The sequence below is a fragment of the Thermobia domestica genome, chromosome 3 (assembly GCF_964235325.1).
Source record: "Thermobia domestica chromosome 3, izTheDome1.hap1.1, whole genome shotgun sequence".
NCBI lineage: Eukaryota > Metazoa > Arthropoda > Insecta > Zygentoma > Lepismatidae > Thermobia > Thermobia domestica.
This window is the reverse complement of record NC_137456.1, coordinates 38,544,614-38,568,714: the sequence shown is the minus strand read 5'-3', so window position 1 is coordinate 38,568,714 and position 24,101 is coordinate 38,544,614. Positions and strand designations below refer to the sequence as shown.

At 35.4% G+C, this 24,101-nt stretch overlaps 1 protein-coding gene across 1 annotated transcript in view; it reads left to right on the top strand.

Moving 5' to 3' along the window:
• Positions 1 to 24,101, top strand: part of LOC145680298 (uncharacterized) — a 505,146-nt gene that overhangs the window by 26,695 nt on the left and 454,350 nt on the right. The gene's annotated exons all lie outside the window — the stretch shown is intronic.

Here is a 24,101-nt window from a genome sequence, read left to right as displayed (position 1 = left end):
TGAAAAGCATCAACAAATCTACGTCTGCTGGGAAAATGCGGTACTTTAAAGTCTGTCCCCAAAGGGTTAAGATATCAAAAATCACATCAGCTCTAATGAATACTACATAAAAGCTACCACCATTATGTTGAAGTGTACCTAAGAGAGGTCTATGTATATATGAACATAGCGCTAGAAATTTATTTTCAATTCGACTACTGTCTATCTGAGTGCAAACATGTGTATTAATTTCATTTACGAATGCAATTATCGGGAGATTCATGTGAAAGTATTACTAATGACAAGTAATGTAAATAAAAAGCATTGAAAATGGGTAAAACCTACAAATAATATATAGCTCGTTCGTTTCAAATGTGTTTAAGGGCTTAATTTACGGCGTGGATGCTTGCCTCAGATAAAAATCCAAGTGATGGTTCGGGTTTCACTTTAGATAACGGGTCTCGTGTCATGAGCCTTGGTCCTACAAAAAGACGTTAAATTTAATCAAGAGTTCGTTTTAAATCAAGATGTTTCTTCAACTCCCCCGAGTTTTTAAAACGTCATGAGTTTCAAACGGAAAATCTCATCAACATGAAATAACATCTAAAATGTTCCTTAAATTTCAATTTTGACGCCCATGTACAGCGTTGATCTGCATATCTTCAACTGTGATACATTGATGTCTAATCACTCTTCCATCCATTTTTGAAAATCCTAAATTGAAAATAGAAGCTACCTGTTGTTTTGTATATATATCTTAAACGTTTCTTTAAACCAGAATTCACAGGGCGTCGTTAAATTTGGATACCTTTTGGGCTAAAGAATGAGTCCCTATATAGGCAATTTCTCTCACACACATTGCATTATTAGTTCAGATAATGTATCCGATCAGGGACGCACCTATGCGGGGGTCCATCGGGTCTTGTCTTCCCTCCCCAAACTTCGTAACTTAATATACATTTGTAGATTTTTGTAATCCTAACCATATATAAAACTACACGAACTGACATAAAATAAAGGGGTACTTCTGGTTGGCGTGAAAAGTTGAAATTTGGCATGATTGTAGCTTTCCGGGGCTCACAGGAAAATTGCCAAAAAGTTAATATTTTTAATTTTTAGGGGGTTTAAAGGAGCGATGAAGAAATTCCCCATGTAATTTGAACGGGTCTGTTTTGGACTTGTATCATGTTTTAGGTACTTGGAATTGGAATAAAAACTTGAAATTCAGTATGTATGTACGTTTTCGTTAGCATTACCTAAGTAAATTACTAGAAATAAAAATTTCTAATTGTAGAGTGGTTTTATGGGGAACTGAAAAATCTTCTCCATTTATTTATATGGGACACATTTTACACCCCAAAATTATTGGGCACTTCCTGTAGGGCTACAATGGTTAAATTTGACACGATTGTAGCTTTACGAGACTAACCGACAGGAAAATTGCTAAAAGTGAATATTTTTAAGTTTTAGGGGGGGGGGGAGTTCAAAAGGGGTTATGAAGAAATTTCCCATGTTAAATGGAACTTTTTTTGGACCTATAATCTCACATTATAGGTACTTGGAATTTTAATAAAAACTTGAAACGCTTATACGTTTTCGTTAGCGTTAACTAAATAAATCGCTAAAAATAAAAATTTCCAACTGTACAGAGGTTTTATGGAGAACTAAAAATCTTTCCTATGTTATTTATATGGGACATCTTCTATACCCCAAAATGTTTAGGCAGTTCCAGCAGAATTAGAATGATGAAATTTGGCATGATTATAATCTTCCGGGACTAACCCACAGGAAAATTGCCAAAAGTGAATCTTTTTAATTTTAAGGGTTTAAACAGGGGATGAAGAAATCCCCATGCTATTTAAATGGGCATTTTCTTGGGATACAAAATTTTATCTTTTAGATAGTTGAAAAACGAAAAGAAACTTGAAACTTGGTAGAATTGTGGATTTAAGAGGTGCAAAGGCGTAGGCCTAATAAACGCGGGGGTCAAGGGCCAGTCGCACAGTTGGGTCAAATTCATGAAATGTAATTAAAGAACAAATTCACGAAATTCACTCTTGACGCAAAGGCTGATGTATAAGAGATGCGAAGGCGTAGGCCGAGCAAACGCAGAGGTCTGGGGGCGGAGCCCCCAGCCAGCCAAAGGCTAGTCTATATATTAAAATGCTACGTTTATATGTTTGTCTCCAATCCTTTCGACAATGAGATCTCGAAAATCACAGGTGCTAGAAACGTGCAGTTTTCACTGATCGATTCCAAACTTTGTGTATATTGTCCAATTCTAATTGAATATTTAAAAAATATGGCCGGCCGTTATTTCTTAATTACATTTTTAGAGGTACACTGGAAGTGTTGAAATTATAAAAATTAAAGCATTATATCCTATGAGTTATGCATTCCAGCACAACGTAGTTGTATACAGAAGATGTATATCTCTCAGGTGTTTGTTTCATGGTCAAATGATAATGAAATACGAAGGATAACCATTTCTCCAGTCTAAGATGAATATTTATTGTTTCGCTGACACCATATATCGCTGACATTATAATTAATTGGGTATGTAATGTATTTGCTTATTACCCACTGCATGCAAGGAGGAAGAAAATACTGATCATACATGAATTAGAAACTTCAACCGGAAGTAGGCTCAATCTTGCAAACAGTGCGAGATATTGAAAATATCTCCCCCCTGCCAATTTTTATCAAGACTTCGTTCACTTGTGTCTGTAAAGGGACATGTACAGATATTGTGAGGAATGACAGGGAGATTCATGCTCATATATGAATGAAGCGCTGCTTAGAGAGAGAAGGTTCAGCTAGTAAAACTATCCTTTTTCGGAAGAGAAATGATTGATGTTGCGTAAACGTTTCATCTATACTTTTTCTTTTCTCAGAACGGTTAACACAAAACGATGCTTGGTTAATTTGGAGAAATATCTCCTGGAATAGAGCGCGATAGGTATTCAGATATAGCCCAGTGGTTCTCAACATTTTTTGACTGACGGCTTTACTGAACGTCTAGAATATCGCGACACAATTGTTTGACATCTTTTATTATAAATAATAATAATAATAATTATAATAATAATAATAATATCGATTATAATAATAAAATCTATTCGTTTTTATAATGACTCTATATAGCACTGAGCATTATTACTACCGCTGGTACAGTCTGTCTTGATTTTAATTCTTCATGATTTTTAAATTTCAAAATTTCACGACACACCTTAGGGAACTGCGTGACACACCAGTCTGTCGCGACATCTCGGTTGAGAACCACTGATATAGCCTATGACTAACCTACGTTACGCTGAAATCTATGCGCAATATAATAAAACGAGATGCGAAGAAATAATAATAATAATAATAATCATAGGTATTCTGCTTTTTATTGGTAGGTCACTTGCCGTAACTGAGAAGCTTCCATGCTCTATGGTCTTCCGCTGACCTCTTCATCTTCTCGTATGATCTCTCTATTTTGATATCGTCCATTAATTGTAGCCTACTTCGCCCTTTTTTCTCTCTTTCCTGTTGCCATACCCTGTAGCACGTCTCTCATGATACAATTTCTTCTCAGCCAATGTTCAAACGAGTTTATAATCCTCTTCTCAATAACATCTAAAAGTGTTCTTTAATCCCCACCATTTCTAATACCCTCTCATTTGGCTTCTGCTCGACCCAAATTATTCTTTCCATTCTTCTCCACACCCACATTTCGAAGGCTTCCAGTTGTTTTTAATCACTTTTACGTAATGTCCATATTTCTGCCCCATAGAGTACAACACTCCACACGAAGCATTTTATAAGACTATTTCTCAAGTTCCCATAAAACAGACTTTTCTTCCTCCTAAATAATTTTAAATACCTGTATCAATATCTCAATAATAGAAAATAGCATTTTATTTCTTGAGATTGGGGTAATTCGATGATACAACAAGTTCTTAAAAAGTTCGTTCATAATGTAATTTACACATTATGTGCATGACACAATAACTACACCATAATGAAAATAGATGCTTTATTCTTGCTAGAAATAGAACCTATAACCTTACGCATGTAATAATGTGTTCTATATTGCTTTGCAATAAACATACAAGTTTCTAAAATAGTTGTACACTATTTCATATATTGCCGTGACCTGGAAACATTCCAAAGCAGTAAAGTAAAAGCAATATATATCGGAAAAAGAAGAAAGGTCATGCATTCCATTTATTCCCTTATGGAGTTCTTCTGTTTGTGTGTTCTATTTAGCATTATGCAGCAGATATAAGTGCGCTTTTAACCCTTTTTCCCTGTCAACAGCTGGAAAATGTCTGACTCTCTGACACTCACCGGTTGTTGATGCCAAACCACCTTCCGAAAGGATCATCTTTCTTTCGCTGAAGCTCATTTTGTCCTTCATACATTCACTTCACGTCATGGCTTCCTTTATCTTTCTATAGATATATATATAGCACCTGCATAGAATGTTTCCAAGGACGCATAGCGTTAGGAAGTAATAACAGTACTCGAGTATGTTATTTCTTTTCAAAGTCATCAGCGCTAGCTCTTATGCAAAAGTACTTCCTTCGTCACTAACCTAGAATTTTATGCCCTCATGCTGTCAAGACGCTGACAGACATTTTGATTTTCCACGGCGGGGCTTTTCTGCTTCTCGTACGTCAACGTTGTTGGAGCAGGAGATTTTATAGAGTGCGTATTTATTTGCTTCCTTCTTTCCGTGACAAGAGTTAGAGCATCATCTTCTACTTATATTCTACTCAACCATTAACTACTGTAATATAAATACGTTATACTAGAAGTAATAAAAACAAAAACATACACACATGTGGGCCTATTCCGTTAGAAACTAACTTTTTTTTTTTTTTTTTTTTTTGCCTACATTGAGGAGTTATGAGTTGAAGACAGTAGCGTACGCGGAGGGTACGGCTTCCGGTTTTACCCCCTTCAACAAAGTATGATAAAAAATATAAAATTAAAATGTTAATATATACGAAGGTGGTTTGATATTAAATTAAACAATTTGAATTTATCAACGTACTTTATTTTTCAACATAGTTCTCCATATTTATCCCAATGTTTCTCTACTTCGTGATTTCTTCCAGGAAGTTTCCATTGAGGTTTTTAAAATACTCGTTTACTTCCTGCATATGACCCCCTTCAGTTTGACTCAATTTTTTGTTCTATAAAAAAGTATTTGAGTTTCGAGAATAGATGGTAATTCACCAGGGAGCTAGATCTGGTGAATAAACGAGATGCACAAGGAAGGAGCTCAAATCGCAGGTCGAAGCGACACATTTTCTGCTCTGGAGTGAGTAAATGTGGCATCCTTCTTTCTGAAAGCTTTCCTTATTTGCAACTCATTGTGTAAAATGAAATGAATCAGTTGAGATGTTTGTGACTTCTATAACTAGAAGAAGTTCACATGTCTCCTTTTAAAAAGTTTGCATTGTCTCCCCATTGTCCGATAAACATTCTGACTACCTCAATGTCTAGGTCAACAACAAATTTGAACACAATACATCACGTAATATACCCTTGGCTACGGGAAGAAAACAATTATTCTGCTATTAAGTTCCTTTACCCTCAGGTCCAGGGATATATAGCCCCGTTAAACATGATGAATTGTTAATAAAATTTATTGAACTAGTGACCATATCTTTTCCATGGATTCACTTTGTATTTCCTATTCCATTTATAACTAGAAAATGTTGTGAACTGTCCGAAATTTATTTGTAATCCATAAAAGTAAAATATTTACCGTTTTGTGACATTTCCAACTAATTTGAAGTGTGTTTGATTCAGGTTTTGGGAGACAGTCAAGTTATAATTCAGGAGGAGGATCGGCCTTAGGAGGTGCGAGACCTAATTGGGAAAGATATATGTTGGCCTTAAATTCCGGGCCAACTTGCACTGTGTTGTTTGTACTTGATATACTTGATAATCCTAGAGTATATTACACTTTAGCGCAGAGCCCAATTGGAACCAACATGTCCAATCAGTTTAGGTCAGGTTTTACTCAGGTGAACCAATAGATTGATTAGATATAACAAATAAATTACATTTAATTAGTATAATGTGTTGGATTGATATTGTAGCTAAACTCACACAGCTCAATTGTGGATTTGATCATATGCAATCCCAACCCGGGTTTTTGCTCTCCTTATCGGATTAGAGATTAAGCAAAACAGATCACAATGTAGTTGAAAACCTACAAATTATGGAATTGAACATATAGAAAACTGGGGAACAGGATAGCTCAGTACTAGAGTTTTCACCTTTCGTGCGAGGGGTCGTCCCTTTTTCAATTCTAGCCCATGTGAGTTCCCAAAGGCTAATTTAGAAGGTAAAAACTGGGGGAGAGGCAGCCCGACCCCAGACTATTATAGATATATAATGAGTTTACTATACACTTTCAAAAAATACTATATATATAATAGCTTAAATTATTTTTGTCAGGGGCCCCGGTGGCTCAGTGGTAGAGCGTTCACCTCTGGTGCATGGGGTCCTGGGTTCAAACCCTGCTCCCACCAAGTGAACTTTGTGGTGGACAAACACCGTGTGCGTGGGTTTTCTCGAGGTTCTCCCGTTTCCTCCCACTTTCTTCATTCCGCCATTTCATTCATTTCTCATAATTATCGCCTCTTTTAGCTTAACCGGCATAACCGTGGGACGTAAAACTCAAAGATTTTGTGTTTGTCACTCAAAAACTGAAGAGCCTAGGCCCCCCGGCTCCGGGCTAGATCCACCAACTGTGAGTTCATGGTGGATAAGGTTGCATCAGTGGGTTTTCTAGTTTCCTCCCATAGTATATTCCATTCTTTCATAGTAATTCCTTTCATTAATCATGCATCTCTTTCAGCCTACAGACATAATTGTGGGACATTAAACTAAGAACTTTTCGTCCCCATAGGAAACTACACCACATGTATAGTCAGGCTCGTATCCAGAGGGGGTCTAGGGGGGCCCCCCTAAAATTTGGCTGGCCCTCTCTAAACTTTTCACGGTAGGCTTGTAAATTAACTATAATATGGTGATGAACTATAATATGATTGGATCGTGCCCCCCTAACTTCAGCCGCCCCCCTACATTTTTGGGCTGGCTACAGGCCTGTGTACGTATAGTCAAATGAACCTTAGTGAAGATATACGATCATTAGTTCGTTCTTATTTGCTAATTTACTGTCTTCAGTTCTTCCGTTGGCTAAACTGCATGTGGTACACGTTACAAGTGACGAAAACATTCAACATAACTAATGTGCTAAAGGATCGTTCTCTAATGCTTACCTTTATTACCTGTGAAATAAAAAAAATAAAAAAAGGAAGTTTGTCTTCATGACGCTTGGAATATCCTAAGTTTGTATTGGCAGCAGCTAAGAAGTGGGTCGCTTGCAAAATATCATTCTTTTACATTAGCTTACGTACGTGTTCTCCCTCTCTTTCCTTTTTTTCTGACGAGTTGTCACGAAGAAAAACCGCAACTGTTCATTCGCGCATTTTGACACAGTTTACCAACCAACAGTCTTTTTTCTTTCTCTTCTTTCGTTAATTCACTCGGAGCAACCAACCCGCAAGCAAAATTGATCAACTTTGCATGTACAGTATACGAATGTATGTATAAGAACACTTAGCGAGTGTTTTCTATTTTTCTTTTCTTTTACTGAGAGAACCATAGTTACTTGCGTTGACATTAATTAGCGAGGCCGTAATGAGTAATATGCAGACTCATTAAATCATTCCTGGGGCTTTAAATTGGCCTAGTGCATAATCTAAAGCAAGTGTGTTTACAGACATAACAAGGTTTAAATTCACTAATGGTGAAAAATTCTTTTTTCCTTTATTATTATTATTATTATTATTATTATTATTATTATTATTATTATTATTATTATTATTATTATTATTATTATTATTATTTCTACTTACGGGTACATTTGTTTAATTTAATTAGTTTAATACATAAGCTTAAATTTCCTTTATGTTGACATAAGTATACAGTGTACGATTGTGCCACAACAAGAATTTTGAGATGCTACACAAACTACTACACTATTTCCTTCTTTAGTACCATTTACTACTTTGAACGGAAAGTATATACGGGGAGTTCGGAAACAATACCAAGGGAAATTAATTCTTATACAAAACATTAATATATATATATATATATATATATATATATATATATATATATATATATATATATATATATATATATATATATATATATATAGGGTGGAAGGGAACAAGAGATAAGGAAAAAAAGTTCCAGTGGACATACAATAGGTCCAACGCGGCGGCGTTTTCAAGCAGCAGTCGTGCGACGTTTTGCCGGCCTCTTTCATTTGCCGAACAAATAGATATATTGACGTCGAATCAAAAGAATGTAAAGAAAGTCATACTCCACCAAGACGATGGCGCAAACAGGCGCAGAGCGAACTGCACAAGGAGACTTCCAAAGGGACAAGGAGATTCATCAAATAAGATGCAGTAGTGGACGTGAAAATGAACAATACGTACAAACGTAAAATGGCCTGATTATGTTTAGCGTACGTACTGAATTATCGATTGAAACGTGCAAATGGGGATTCCCCACAGCAGCGTCGGGGAGCAATGTATGCGACAGAATACACCACGAACGAAATGGTTTGCTGGGCGGTCGGTAACACATGGACGATATCGCTCCCGAAAATTGTTCCCAACAGTAAGTACGCCAGAAATTTTTACTTGGGGGGGTGTTCAAAATAAAAGGAGGGGTGTGCTCTCAGAATAGTGATATAATTTTTAAACAAACTCAAAGAAGAAAACAGTATATTTTGTTACGCAACTATTGCAATTCTACTACTATTATTACTACTAGTACTACTACTACTACTACTACTACTACAAATAATAATAATAATAGCTCTTCCCTGTGGTAGGTTCAATAAAGTAAGTTCACACATGTGAACATTTATTATTATTATTATTATGAAACTAAGTAATACAGTGAAACGGTGGAACACGATTATTTGTCCGCAAATGAGAGTTGTCCCTAAAAGGAAGGGTTCTCTTTCATAACACCACACCACACATATTTATGGAATGGAAGAATAAGAAAGTGTGTCCTCTTCTGAAGATGTCCATTATTCAGAGATGCCCGTTAAGAGAGGTTTCACTGTATTAGGAATTAACTCTACTATTTTACCCAGTAATTACACGTGAATTGATTACATACGAATTATTGAAATTATTTTGCAAAATTCTGCTATTATTTCAATTTATTCAGCCCCAGCAAGTTTTAGTGGGTGATATATTTCCAAAATATTAATTCAGAAAAAATTCCCTCGCCCCATGCTGAAATCACATTCGTTTAGTAATTTATACTGTACATAGTTCCAATTTCATTATTTTACTGTTCTAACCCTGTTATTAATGTTAATTGTTGTAATATTATTTGATCTCTTAATCTCCGTTCCTGCCCCTTCCTGGCTACGTTATTGGCTCTGAATATCTTTCATAAGAAAATTATTCATTGATTTAAATGTTTTCCGAAATCCAGTTTTTCAATTTATAAATATTTTGTATCTTTCTGTTTTGTCTTCTTTAATATAACCTATTTTAATAATCTCTGGGCTCATAGTGATCTGGTCTCTTGTAAATAGTTGAAAAGTAACCAAAAATGGCCAAAAGCGCACGAAAAAGTGACCAAAATCTCATCATGCCCCTTTTTTCCTTTGTCAATTTCTCCATCACCTCTCTCTTTGTTTGTTGTTTTGTTTCTTGTTTAATTCTTCTTTTTGAGCTTCCTTCTTTCTTAGGTTTTCAAAGTATACTTTGTAGTAACGGTAAGCAGACTTAGCACAGTAAAAAGCTTCTGAGTAAATGGAGCCAGTTCTGGCCTATTTCCGAATTTCTTTATCCCAGACATTATATTTAACTTCGCATTAAGAGTTCTCAAAAACGTGAAATATTCAAATTCATTACCTATTCTTAAGGATAACATACAAGAAGCGTAACACAAGACGAACCACACAGACACACACACACACACAACGTTCAACGGAGCGTTAACTATTACGAGAGAAAACTAAAAGATTATTATGATAAAATAAAGAATAAACACAGAAGGGTTCTCAACCCCACCTTGAGAGCTTAAGCATCCACCAACCGTCCACTGTGCTTTAGAAATAATAAAAACTGAAGTGAGAATAAAGCTGATTGTTTCACATGTGGCAGCAAGTACTGAAGCTTTCAGAAGAGTAATAAGTAACAAGTTTCTGCCTTTTTTCATTTGTTTTTATATTTTTCTTTAAAAACTGCCAATGCAAAACATAAATCACACGAAAAAATCACTTTACCTCTCAAAAAAGTAACTTTTAGTGACTAATTTGAAAAAAAAAGTAACATTTAGTGACCAACTTGAAAAAAAAAGTAAATTTTAGTTAAAAAAAAAGTGACTCGCTGTGAGCCCTATTCCACTCAATGAATTTACGTGAATAAAAATATACTTTATAAAAATTAAGCTAGCGTCAAATGCGTTCTTGCATAACACTAGACTCAGTCTAAAATATATATAATTCTTACTCCGATCGATCTCTTCATTTCTAAAAACGTTTTGACTACACCCTTTTAACACCCGTCCGTTGATACACTACTTGCAGAGCAGACTCGAAACCAGCCACAGAGCTTTGGAGGCCATGAATGTGTTAGGAGGGGCCAAGTCATTAAAAATGCTCTTACAAATATCTAAATTGTGCATTTTGTATTGAGGTCTGAAGGGGACAAAAAAATTAAGAGAGGGCCAGGCCCTCCCTAGCCCCCCTCTGGTTGCGAGCCTGTTGCAGAGTAGCGCTTACAACTGAATCTGGTATAGGCTTATTACTATATAGTCATATTTTTCCTTATTGAGGAGGAGGTAAGTGAATGACCGCTCAAGACGTTGCCAATTTCAGTCATCTGCATCTGCCTATCAATCTCTTTTCTCGGAAACGACCGTGGAGATCAGGAGGGTAGGTATGAGCAAGTCTGTTTTGTCAATTGTTTCGATCGAAACCCCGCCCGAAACCATAAGATCATGTGGTTCTTGAAGCCGTACATGAGAACGAGGTTGCTTCGTATTTTGAAGTGAAATAAATAAATAAGAATATTGCCTTCTTTCCTAAACGCTAAATCTTTTTTTAACTTGATGTAATAAATAACCTATATGATACTGATTGATACAATTGGATTTAGGGGAGTATTCCTTTCCCATCCAGGGGTGTGTGTAAAGAAATTTGGAGGGGTGTTAGGGGGGTGTTGGGGGGGGTGTAGATTACTCCCTGGTTACCAACAGTGATCTCCGAAACAGAAAAAATGACGGAATTGGGGGGGGGGGAGGAGGTGTTGAGTTTTGTTATTCTATGTGTAATGCAGTTGAGACACTTTCGCTAATAAGGACTGTACAGACTGTCTACAAGAATACAAACAACAACAGGGCCGGATTTAGGAAGGGTGCACCGGTTGTAAATATACACTATTTAAAATGAGAAGCTAGCAGTGAAAATAGCAACACTTTCATAATGATTCTCTATGATACAAGTATCCATCATATTCCAAATGTTCAAGAAATATCTGATCTAAAGAGGTAAGCTTGTAATATCTCACTACTTTCTTCACCATAACGACGATTCAATATCTCCATGACGTCTGCAGCTCGTCGTGACGAACAGTCCTCGTCACATGATGGTTGGAAACTTTGGCCCAATATCGATAGTTCATTATTATGTGTCCCCACGTGATCCGAAGGTTGTAACCCGTAGGACAAACGCGAGGCGACACAAACAACTGTACCTAGGTCGCCACCAGAACAGTATTCTGGAAAATTAATTGAGCTGTGGATAACGCGCTCCAAGTTATTGACACAGACGTTATTACCCCGAGCCGAATAACAAATAAATACGGTAAAATTTACAGAGTTTTAGACAAATTGACACAAAGCGAATAAATAATATACACAATATCATATAGTTACAGAATGAGAGAAAACAGTTCAAAGATTAAATACACAATAACACAGATCAAGATATTTCTGATTTAAAGTCGAAAGATTATTATTCACAAACAAAGGTTAAGTATTAAGTACATTGATGTTCACCACAACTCTGGTATACAGATGATGCTCCAGGTCTTCACGTATACATAGATAAGTAATCCCTTTTTCATAGGTAGTTTTCCACTAGGTCAGGTTGGATGTTAGTTTAGGTAGGTTAAAACGCCATATAAGTAGCTTCAATTGATTTACTTTTATGAGCCTTCGGACAAGTAGATTGTGAGCACCTCCATTTAGTTCATAACTGTAGATATTATTGCTTATCTCCATCTATTATAATTCCATTTATCATTTACTTTATTAATTACTTTCATTAATTACTTCTTATGTTCCTCTTATATCATTCTTAATACATTATATCATTTTAGTTGTTTATTTTACATAATTTCGTTTATTTGTACTTATTTCTTCCTTCCTTCATAGATTAATATGGAAATCTGTCCACAAACTACGGACCACAGCAAAAGAACATTGATGTCAAAGCTTGGCGTAGTGTACGTTTAAACTAGAATGGTACCAGAGTTAGGCTTAAAAAAAATCTTATTCAATTCTACTGGAATTTTGATTAGTTTTGCATATCTTGGAGTATTACCATAAATATTGTTAAAGACATGACATCGAATAAAGGAAGACAGACAAGGACCCGGTTGGGTCCGGTACTAATAGAACTTCATGGTGATATTAACAGTCATATCTTGTCTTGTCTTCTACATTATTATTAGTGTTCCATGGGCGCACCAGGTTTTTCACCAGTATGTGCTATAAATGTAAAAGAAAATTGTTATTCATTTTCCAAATAGTAATTATAAACAACAAATTGTACACATTTCCAAAAAGATAATATATTTCCCATTCTGGAGTAATGTTTCTGATAATCTACTTTCACTGTGAGTGCAATGTTTATCAAGATCTCCAACATCGTGATTTTTATCTGGATTAGTAAAGAGATGAATAAAAAAGTTTTTTAGTATTCTCGTTGTTGTATATTACTTCCAAGGATCTTATAAAATAAAGGATCTGCCCTTACAACAAAATCTTGAAGCCATACGTCACAGTTTCTCCACCCCTACTCTGCCCACTCTGCCCAATAGGATCGCAATGTTTTGAGCCAACAATCATGGCGGAAACGAAAATAGCCAACCAGACGATGGCGGAAACGAAAGTAGCCAATCAGACGTGCCTATGCTCGCTTGTTTTTTTGGCTTCATCGATTTAATAGGATGAAGATACATATGAGCAGATCCTCTATTTATAACATCCTTGATTATTTCACTATATTCCATATGTTCCATTAAGAAATGTTATGTAGTAGATAATTTATATATATATGCCAGATTTTATTAGAAATTGTATTAGTGCTTTGATTGGAAGCCAATTGTTAGTTGCCAATATATATTTATAAGAAAACGGTGCATAGCCAAGATAAGAATATAATTGTTTTAGTAACTGATAGCGTAAAGATTGAAATAGTTCACATTCAAAAATAATATGATTAAGAGTTCCTATTCCTTTATCACACCAACAATGCTAGGTGGGTTTTTTCCTAACATTCATATCGTTTCAAACTAATACTTGATCTTCTGCAAGGATGTTGTAAAATAGAGGATCTGTCCATACAACAAAATCGTGAAGCCATACGTCACAGCTTCGCCACACCTACTCTGTCCACTCCGCGCCAGTAAGGTCGCAATGTTTCGAGCCAACAATCATGGCGGAAACGAGAGTAGCCAATCAGACATGCCGACTCAGACGATGCTCAGTTGTGTTTTGGCTTCATTGAGTTCATATGATGAAGATACGTATGGGCAGATCCTCTATTTTATAACATCCTTGATCTTCTATTTATTATCATTTTCCTTTGTCTTTTTCTTCTGCGTGCAGTCAAATGAGTTGGCACGAAAATTGTGAGACAATTTTCCCAACTTTTATGTACATTGCTGACAATGCATTAATAACAAAGAAAATGGAAAATAGATAAATAAAAACAGAAATGATAAACATAACAAGCAACTGGAAATCAATATGATAGACAGTAAACTGAAGACAAAATGACGAACAAATAATATACAACTTGTAAAGTTGTTCACACACTTGTACGAGCGGTGCGTAACAAGCTAATTATATATTGAAAAGGCCGCGATGGCTCAGTGGTAGAGGGTTCATCTTTGATGCATGGAGTCCTCGGTTCGATCCCAGCTCGCGCCAGGTGAGCATTGTGGTGGACAAACACCACGTGCGTGAGTCTTCTCGGGATTATCCCGTTTCCTCCCACTTTCCTTATTTCGCCATTTCATTCATTTCTCATAATCATCGTCTCCTTTAGCCTAGCCGGGATAAACGTGGGACGTAAAACTTAAAGATTTCATTTTTTATATATTGAAATTATACCGATATTAAGCGGCCATAGCTCAGTTGGTAAAGCGTTGGCTTTACATTCGGAGAGTCCGGAGACAAGACATTGAGCATTTCCAATGCAATTCCCCATTCACACTACAGATACCTAAAGGCATTAAGAAATTCAAATTTGACTCAAATGTACTCATAGTTATTGGTGTACCTCCGTCAGAAAATTCTGGATCCGACTCTATGTATATATATATATATATATATATATATATATATATATATATATATATATATATATATATATATACAGTTGTTCTTTCAGAAAAAATGTTCCGGAGGAGCACACGTAGAATTCCGGGGGCACTTCTGGTACTATTTTATTTATTATTATAGACGTATTATTTTGGTCTCGTCCGGGGGGGGGGTACTCTCAGATCTCCGGGGGCAATGCTCCTTAAAAACATGTCTGGAAGAGACACTGTACCAACATAGGTACACAAATGCGTCATTTTGAAGCTATAGCCCGCCAAAAATTGATCGAAAGGATACAAAAAGGATCATAATTCGAGAATGAAATCGTCGCTGCGTCTTAAAAAACCGCTAAGGGCAAAATTCAAAATTTTATAGGAAAGATAAAAGAACTAATGTATTGTTTTTATCGTTTGTTAGGTGTCAAGCTAAAAAATAGATATGTGCAACTGCTGCGGGCGCATTACTGTTACAATTTTAACACAAAATCAGCTATGCTTTTCTCAGAACACTGAAAAAGATAGGAATAATTTGATTGCAACATCACATAACGGGAGGGAATACTGTAGAGAGTTTACCTCTGGTGCGTGGAATCCTGATTTGATCCCCGGCCAAGTAAGTTTCTAGTGGACAACATCGTAACCGTGGATTTTCTCAAGATACTCTCGTTTCCTTCCACATTATCATTCCAGCGATTCTTCCACCATCCGTTCGCTTGCCTTAATCATTCGTTTCCCTTTCCTAAAAGGCATATTTCTGGAACGTTAAACTGAAAGATTTAATTTTTCATTTTATTTCATCACATAGCTGAGCTTCGGCCCTTAAATGATCGGTATCGCATAAGGATCTTTGCAAGAATATGCACCATACCACTCTTGTAGCCATTTTGCTCGTATTATTGCCAAAAACCACTTGTTTTCACTACCCTCGCTTACAAGTATACTCACCAACGCTGACGCGCCTGCTCTCTTTGAATCACTCCCGCGCAGGCCCACGAGTTTTGCCTTGCCCTGATTCGGTTAGATAGAATTCTTGCTTTTAGTGGACATCTAGTATATGTTGATTTGTTATTTGGCGCTGTAGTTTTTATGCCATGCATCTGGAAGCCGTATTTATACGCAAATCGTAAAAGGATTGTAATTATTCAGCAATTACTTCTCCTGGCCGCCTTGAATTTTATCTATGCCAAGTGAGATATTTTCATGTTGCCCAGCGCAAATCTTCTAGGAGACAATAAGAAGGAAATCAGTGAAAGATTCTTTTTTTTTAGCAATTATTTCAAGTGGTGTGCCAAAACCTGTGCGGTTTTTCCCATAAAACAAGCTAATTTAAGCATTTTAATAGGAAAGGCGGATTACCTAAAATTACTAGTTTTACTCAGTACTAGTTTGAAAATATAATTAATTGTAACTTTTGAAACATAAGTAGAAGTTTTGTTATATAATTTTATTTTAGCATTTATTCTGAAGTTGGTCGTCCTCTTGGTTTTCAACAAAAAGCGTAAAAACAGCTACGTAAAGTTAAGTCATCAATTTTTAGGACTGCTTTAAAGAGTATAGTAGAGTAGGCAGGCACGTAGCTAAGGGGGGGGGGGTCCGAACCTCCCCTTCGAAACCAGAAATAAAAAAAAATAAGGAAGGATGAAAGAAAATGATACGAGAAAAAGAAGGATCAGCGTTAAAAATAATTTTAAAAAACTACAGAAAGCTTTTGGTTACTCTTTATTATGAGAAGATTTGTATTACTTGCAATACATGGTGGCGAGATGAGCGAGATAGCCTGGAAGAGTCAAGGAATTTGAAATTTCTAGAAAACTTACGGAATTCTCAGAATTTCTGCTACTAGTCAGGGAGATTTCAAGCTTTCGAAAGCATAGTGCCGTTGTGTAACAGCATGGACAGTTTTTATCATAATTTTTCGCCATCGCATCCTTGCAGTATCAAACATGTTATTTCAAAAATAATTTACTACTGATCCTTTAACCTGTCATTTGGAACAGACAGTAGTTGACGGAACAATAAAAACAAAAAAATTGTGTGGAAAGGAAGTTCTGTTAACATTTTATCAACAGAAAAGGAACTCAGATTTTGTATAATATTTTACAAGACATTATTGAGTATGTACTTTTTATAATAGTGAATATGTACTTTTTATAGGAGTTGAGGTCATAATGAAAGGAAAATTGTTATATTTGAATAAACAGACGAAGGACGTAAATATTATTTAATCTTTTTAATCTTTTTCAATACTTTTTTTTTTACTCGAGATTTCTTCATAGTTCGTTATTAAAATACTTACCAACATATCCTCATTTTATTGTCCTAACAAACCAATATATGTAAAGTAGTTTAGATTGATCGAGCTCCTGGGCCTTCAGTATTTCATGTCACGCTCCCTCCCTCCCCCCCCCCCTGTTACGAAATCCTGGTTAAACGAACCAATATATGTTGATAGTAAAATAGTTTAGAATGATCAAGATCCTGGTGTGATGACCACAGTATTTCATGTCACGGACCCCCCCCTTCACGAAATCCTGGCTACGTGCCTGGAGTAGGGTAGGGTAGGATAGGGTATAGTAGAGTAAGATAGGGATAAATAGGGTAGGATTAGCTTAGGATTGGGGAAGTTAGAACCCATTTTGTTAAAATTAATAGAGTGTAAGTTCTCGTCTCTGCGTAAGGATACCAACTGGAATATCTCTGTACACCTACAGACATGTTCAGAATACAAATGTTAGTTACTTTTCCACAATCCAACCATGTGGCAACCTTGCGCAAAGTAATTCTCTCCACTTGCCTAATATTTCCATGATCATATCCGTTTATATAACTATAAAACACAAGTTCCACTCTCGTTACATATTATCAAGCACGCAAGCGAGCAAATTATTCATTTCTTCTCAGTAAATTTTCAAAATTTTGCTAAATACGGACGACCAACTTTGGACCTTAACCCTTTATCATGGGCGGAGTTAGGAATTGTCTGCTGGGGAGCAGACCTTTTTTCTGTTGGGGGGGGGCACGGTAAACACAAATGAGAATTGAAGGATCTTATAAGTGGTACTTTTATTTTTTGTCAAAAAGTTGGGGGAGGCAATGCCCCCCATAACTCCGCCCATGCCCTTTATCCTTTCTACTTCTTTGCAGTAATTAAAGAAAATGTGAATATTCTTATACCCAAATTCTTTATTTTACGCAGATTAAAGTATCATTGGGTTTAAAGACACAATATGCTCTGGCTAAAAGAAAAAAAAAGTTAAGTGCCGTATTGCCGGACCAATTTTAGGAAATTTACCGGGTCAATTGGAGAATTTATTTAAGTTTGTGAGAATGAATGAGTACAAGGGAGGTAAGGGGAATAGTAAAAGTTAAGAAAGTGGTTGTATTTGTTGATTGTTTTTGATGTTGTTTGCGGCGCTGCATGTGGAGGCGTTCGCGGAAAGGTACACTTGTTTTACTATACGGACCCAGAAATTGTAAAATGTACAGAAAAAATTTGGCAAGTCTTTAATTTGCCCATTTCATGTCAAGAACAGAACCCAATCAACCCCTGCCGGGCTTCTAACCCGTTCCTACTACTACTATTACTACTCTTACTCCGGCTTCTACTACTACTAATACTTATACTAGGGATCCTTATTAAAGTAATACTGCATGCCTAATGTAACGTAATCTAGCGTAACTTAATGTAATTCAACAAAATATAACCGAATACAATACACTTATGTGTTTTTTTTTTCCAGTTTTCAAAGTAGTCCGGCAATACGGCACAAATGCCAAAAAAAAAAAAAAAAAAAAACTATATTAGGATGAACTTATTAATGAAAACCAAGGTGAACTAAAGTTAGAAAAAAGATTTAATTGGTTTTCCACAAACCACTCCTTATTTAGCAGATGACAGCTAGATCGAAACTAATTACTATCAATGTGTTAAATGTCCAAACATATTTTCATCATCGCTGCTACACGTTGCCGCACCACATCAAGGATATTGAATATCACAGATTATTGTCGTATGTCAGGTGGCCAAGTTTCTATCGATTTGTACGCAAATGAACTCCGTAAAATCACTGTTGCCAGCTAAATTATCTGTGTAACAGGTCTTAAGTTATAGTAGTAAAGCAATTATAACATTGTTCCTTTATTACTCAATGTATATACATTAAATTAATCAGCCAGTGTGTTTTGCATAGTGAAACCATATTAGCGTAATTTTAATGCAAACCCAAGAAACTGCTCTTATATGGAAATATGGCTGTCTTTGAACATTACACTAAATTCATTAACAAGAAAAATATGAAGGGGGATTCTTACACGGCTTATATTTAAAAGTACCGTACTCCCTCAATATTCGTCAAGTGAGATTAAGGAATACATTTACTCAGGATGTCCAGCGAAGGAGTCGAACCTGGAACCTTTTGATAGCGACAACGACGATCCGAACTTGAAAATGTTTTCTCTTTTTTAAAGTTCTCATTTGGTTCAATAAACATTTATATCGCAAAATCTCATTTATTACACTGAACAGTACAATGGTACATCTTTATTGGAATGTATGTTTGTAATTGTAAATGATGTTTTGCGTTGTCCACGAGACGAAACAAGACGAGAAATAAGGTTTATTCTCCTCGTCTTGTAAATTTTATAGAAGTTTTGTCTCGTCTCGATTTAAAAAATCTTTCTTGTCTCGTCTCGTTTTGTTAATTTATATTCAAAATTTATACCTTGATATTTTATCTAGAAGTTATTAGAATCCTTCAGCATCACTCGAGTCCACGAAGAATATGATATAATAACATTTAAACCATATTCGTTATTGGAGTAGGTTGGATGATTTCAGGGTGATTTCGACACTTTTAAGGTCTGACAAAGCTAGTGATCATACACGCACGCGAGAAGAAACATTTAGTACGTGGAAGGCTAGTATCGATTCTCAGTAACAAATTGCATATGCAGAGGAGTTAATTTTGCCTCTTGCAAAGGAAGCAAAAGCCTCTAAACTAGGTACACTCATGTCCAAAATGATTGTCGCATATCTATAACTATCTTCTTGTAAGAATATGATTTGATAATGATTTTGCAGAGCACGTTTAATAGTGACACTATGTGTATAATCAGAAAATGTTCATCAGACACCAACACATCAGAGTGTTGGTGTCTGATGAAGAGGACGTTAGGTCCTTGAAACTGTAACACATTGTAAGTATAGTTTTTAATATATTTCATTCTACTCTGGTCAGAACTGTGTTTTATTTGTTAAGAAAATGTATATTTGTGGTAAATTTCATACGAACATAATTATAAATGCGAAAATTAGAGTGAGGAAAACAAAATGTTGCTAAATGGACAAGAAAGTTTTATTGTTCTTATTTACTGCTCTTTTGACATGAAATTTGCCACATACATGCCTTTGCCAATTATACACATACTAATATCATAAGAAATACCGGGTGAATTCGTTATCAAATTATATTTCTACAAAAACATATTTATAGACATACGACAATAATTTTGGACATAAGTGTATAATAAAGCTTTATTTAAGAAAAAATGTCCATGTTATACATTTCAGTAAGTCAAAAATAAGATATAGCGGTAATACATGCTGATGAAAGGAGGCAAGGATTGGCATTATGATAGAGCATATCCTCTGCATGCGTGTGTGTCAGGCTGACACACATTGCTTGTTTTAGTTACAACTAGTACAACTTGTTTTAGTTACAAAGCTTGTTTTAGCTTTTGTTGATCAATGCATATAGGGGATAAATCGATAGGGATTGTAGAGAGATTTCGACATATAGTTCCTTTGTTATAAGGAAATTCATCAGACAAAAGGACTGCCATCTCATTCGTCTTAGTGTATACATCATAGGTTTACGTTACATAACAAACACACTTTCTCAGCTTGTGGGTAATTTAATTCGGTAGTACGTTTGGTGTTAGATTAGTACAGTACATGTGTTGAAGATATTGATATATTGAAGAAAACCTCTTATGCTTCCACTGCACAGTACTCAAAATTGTCAATCCTTAATGAATATTTCTTCCCCAATTTGAAAAACAATTTCAACTTATCTTACGACAACTTTGTTCGTAGGAATCCTGGCAAAATGGGGAGCAACTTTATTGCGCACACTCTAGATCCCAAATTGCGCACAAATCTCGGTTGGCTCTTTTGAACCCAGATTTTTGTCCAACGTTGGCACAATGGTAGCTTTAAAATCTGTGCGCAAACATGGTTTTCCTTCAGACTAGGATAGAAACAAATTAGAAACATAGTACAAATTATATTGAGGATTAACTAAATATAATTTGATCAGTAATTACAACAAGTCAACATACCTCCAAAACCACGTTTTCATATTTACAATCTACATTTTAACATTTCCTTGGTTGCAATTTTAAGCCTACAATTTTCAAAATTTAATCCTCCTTGTCTCATACTCTGAATATGTGTCACCTTTAAGCATCTGATATTGCTTCAATATGAAGTTGTGTCTTTTCAAATCTTCCCTTCTTTGTGCATTGGTATCTCCTTTCGCAATTGATCTTAATTTCGTTTCTGATTGTATCTTCAACAAATATGAAATCACCTGAAATATCTAGATCCGGTGAATAGAATTGTTCATTGTAATGTTTATAAAATGCTTCCGCCGCATTCGTCGTTCAAGGAACTACTGAGGGTTCTGAAGCCCATATTCTAGATGGAAACAAATAAAACGAAGCAAACCATTATGATGACATTCTCAATAATAATAATAATAATAATAATAATAATAATAATAATAATAATAATAATAATAATAATAATAATAATAATAATAATAATAATAATAATAATACAGTATGTACACTAATGGCCGCCGACTAGGTGAGTGCTCTGAAGCTCCAGCAACCACATAAATAATCTTACGGGTGTGCCGCATCCACAAGATTTTTAGTTTGATAGAAACAAAATAAAATTTTATTTTTCACTTGCCATTATCAAAAAATAACAAGCAATTAAAACATTGTAATGGAAGTTAAAATTTCTATCTAACCTCGAAAACATACCGGTAACTTTTTGCTTCAAATGTGTCTGACCAAAGGCAACCAGGCAACACACTGCCCCCTTCTTTGCCTGTCTCTGGCCTAGTCAAAGGCAATCCCCACAATAATAATAATATTTAAAAATGGAACTATGTTGCGTATAGAATCGAGCACAGCTCCTTATGAGAGCGCCCATAAAAGATTTTAACCAAATGGAAATCAAAAAATACCGACACTCCCCTGAAAACATATAACAGCCCCACCATTGATATGCACCCACATAAATTTTGGAAAGTCGGGGCCGTTGTGCACACTTCCCACTACTAGCAAGTTTTATGCAAGAAATGTCAATTGAAAATCAAAGTAAATAATGTTCTCCATTGTCGTAAAGCTTTGCTTTTATAAATTTATTAATGTCTGTTTTTGCCCGGTCCTATAATAAACTTACTACAATAATATATGAGATACAATAAACTTAATTACAATACTATTAATACAATACGATGATGTAAGTAATTCACTTCCTTATATGAATTAAACTGCATTCCAATGTAATCCTTGCAATATTGTATGATTTACTCATTAATAATATGGAATCTGTCAACATGTTAAATCACTTCCTAAATTTAGTCAGAATATATAGTTAGAAACAGTATTATGTAGCTACTTGCTAGTTTCTGCAACGTAATTTTCGAGTACGTAGTCTGAGAAATGAACACCTTCATTGTCCGGTGCAACTGATATCAAATCTGCAAACTCATCGGATACTTTCGTTGGCTGTAAATATGAAAGACCGAAAAACGACTTTAACCACATCCTTGTAAAATACAATTATATTACTGTTCTGATATTTTATGATTTCTAATGTAATTTAAAATATTACAAGTCTGGTGATAATTGTAGTTAATTAATATTGACAATTTATTATTAGATGTGTAATCTATTAGCTGGTACTAAAAGCAATGACATCTCAAAGGATTCAACTTTGTTTACTGAAATTTTATTAATTTCACTGTTCTGATTAATTAGCTAACAAGTAAAACTTTACGAAGCAAAAATCACGTACGGTACCTACCTCACTCAGACTGAGGATCCAAGTAGGCTCGATATAAGTGTTTGTTGCCCTGGATCTTTCTCCACCAAGATTGACCCAAATGGAATCGACATCCATTGATGTTGCGTTCTAGAAATATCTCCCTGATAGCTTCGTGAGCTGCAGTTTCAAAGTCTACATGGATCGATTTCAAATTTATTCCAGGTTCTAAACTTCTTATCACTTTTCACATTGCTTTGTAAGTTTGCTTATCCTTCGCTGGTAAAATCGCATAACATAAAGACAAATAAAATCCCTTTTTGTATGCGTAAATAGTATACAGCTGGTGAAAATGACTATATGTAAAGGTGCCATCGGCGTAAACGTCAACATCATTTGTCTCGCACATAAATCTGAAAAGTGAAACGAGAAGAAAAGTTACTTCGATTGCATTAAATTTGTTAACACTAATACTACAAATGTAAAAACTCATACTATTCAGTTGTTCATCATAGTCAAACTCAAAATGTCAAACGTGAAATATTGAAAATTTCATTACATACAGTACGACTGTGTACAGTAAATGCTATCGTTGTACGTACCTAATGCTACTCGCACAAGTTAGGACAATAATTTTAGCTTCTTCATTTACAAATAAAAACTTCTCTCCATCATGACTGAACTCATCTCTTTCAATCATTTGCTCAACAGCGTCTGTAATACTTCTCAAAAGAACTGGTGTGAGTTTTTTTCCGAACACAGTACATAGCTTCTCTACACCTCTTCATATCTTTATGTGTTAATTCCTCTGCATTTTCTAAATTAGATAGCTCAGTCCTAATAATTTTATTCAGCCTCTCGTTCCAGTATTCCGCTGTTCTTTTCTTGCAGATTTCTCATAGCTCGTGCCTTTGAACCTTTGAAAAATCGCTCAAGTGATTGTGCTGTCCTCTTTCTTCTAAAATAATAGTTCTCTCGCAATCAGTGACAATGACGGCACAACATGATTTCAACGTACAACTAGAAAATAAATTTGTCAAGAGTGTTAGATAGATGTAATATATCGTTAATACTTTGCTATATATTATACACTACAATACTAAAAATTATAATAAGACTTTATATATACTGTGAATCGTGTAACAGTATTTGAGATCTAAGACTTAGGTGAACTAGTGTTGCCCACTCATCTCGTCTCGAATTTTAAGATAATGTACTTCTGGTCCGTCTCGATTCTCGTCTTCTTTTCGAGACGAGACGAGAATTTTTTTCTCGTAAGCATTACTAGTAATGCTGTCAATGCATTTATAGGAACACTGAAGGGGAAGTTAGAAGAGAAAGAAAAACTTACAAGGTGGCAACACTGTGATGGAAGAAAGTAGAAACGCTTTCAAAGT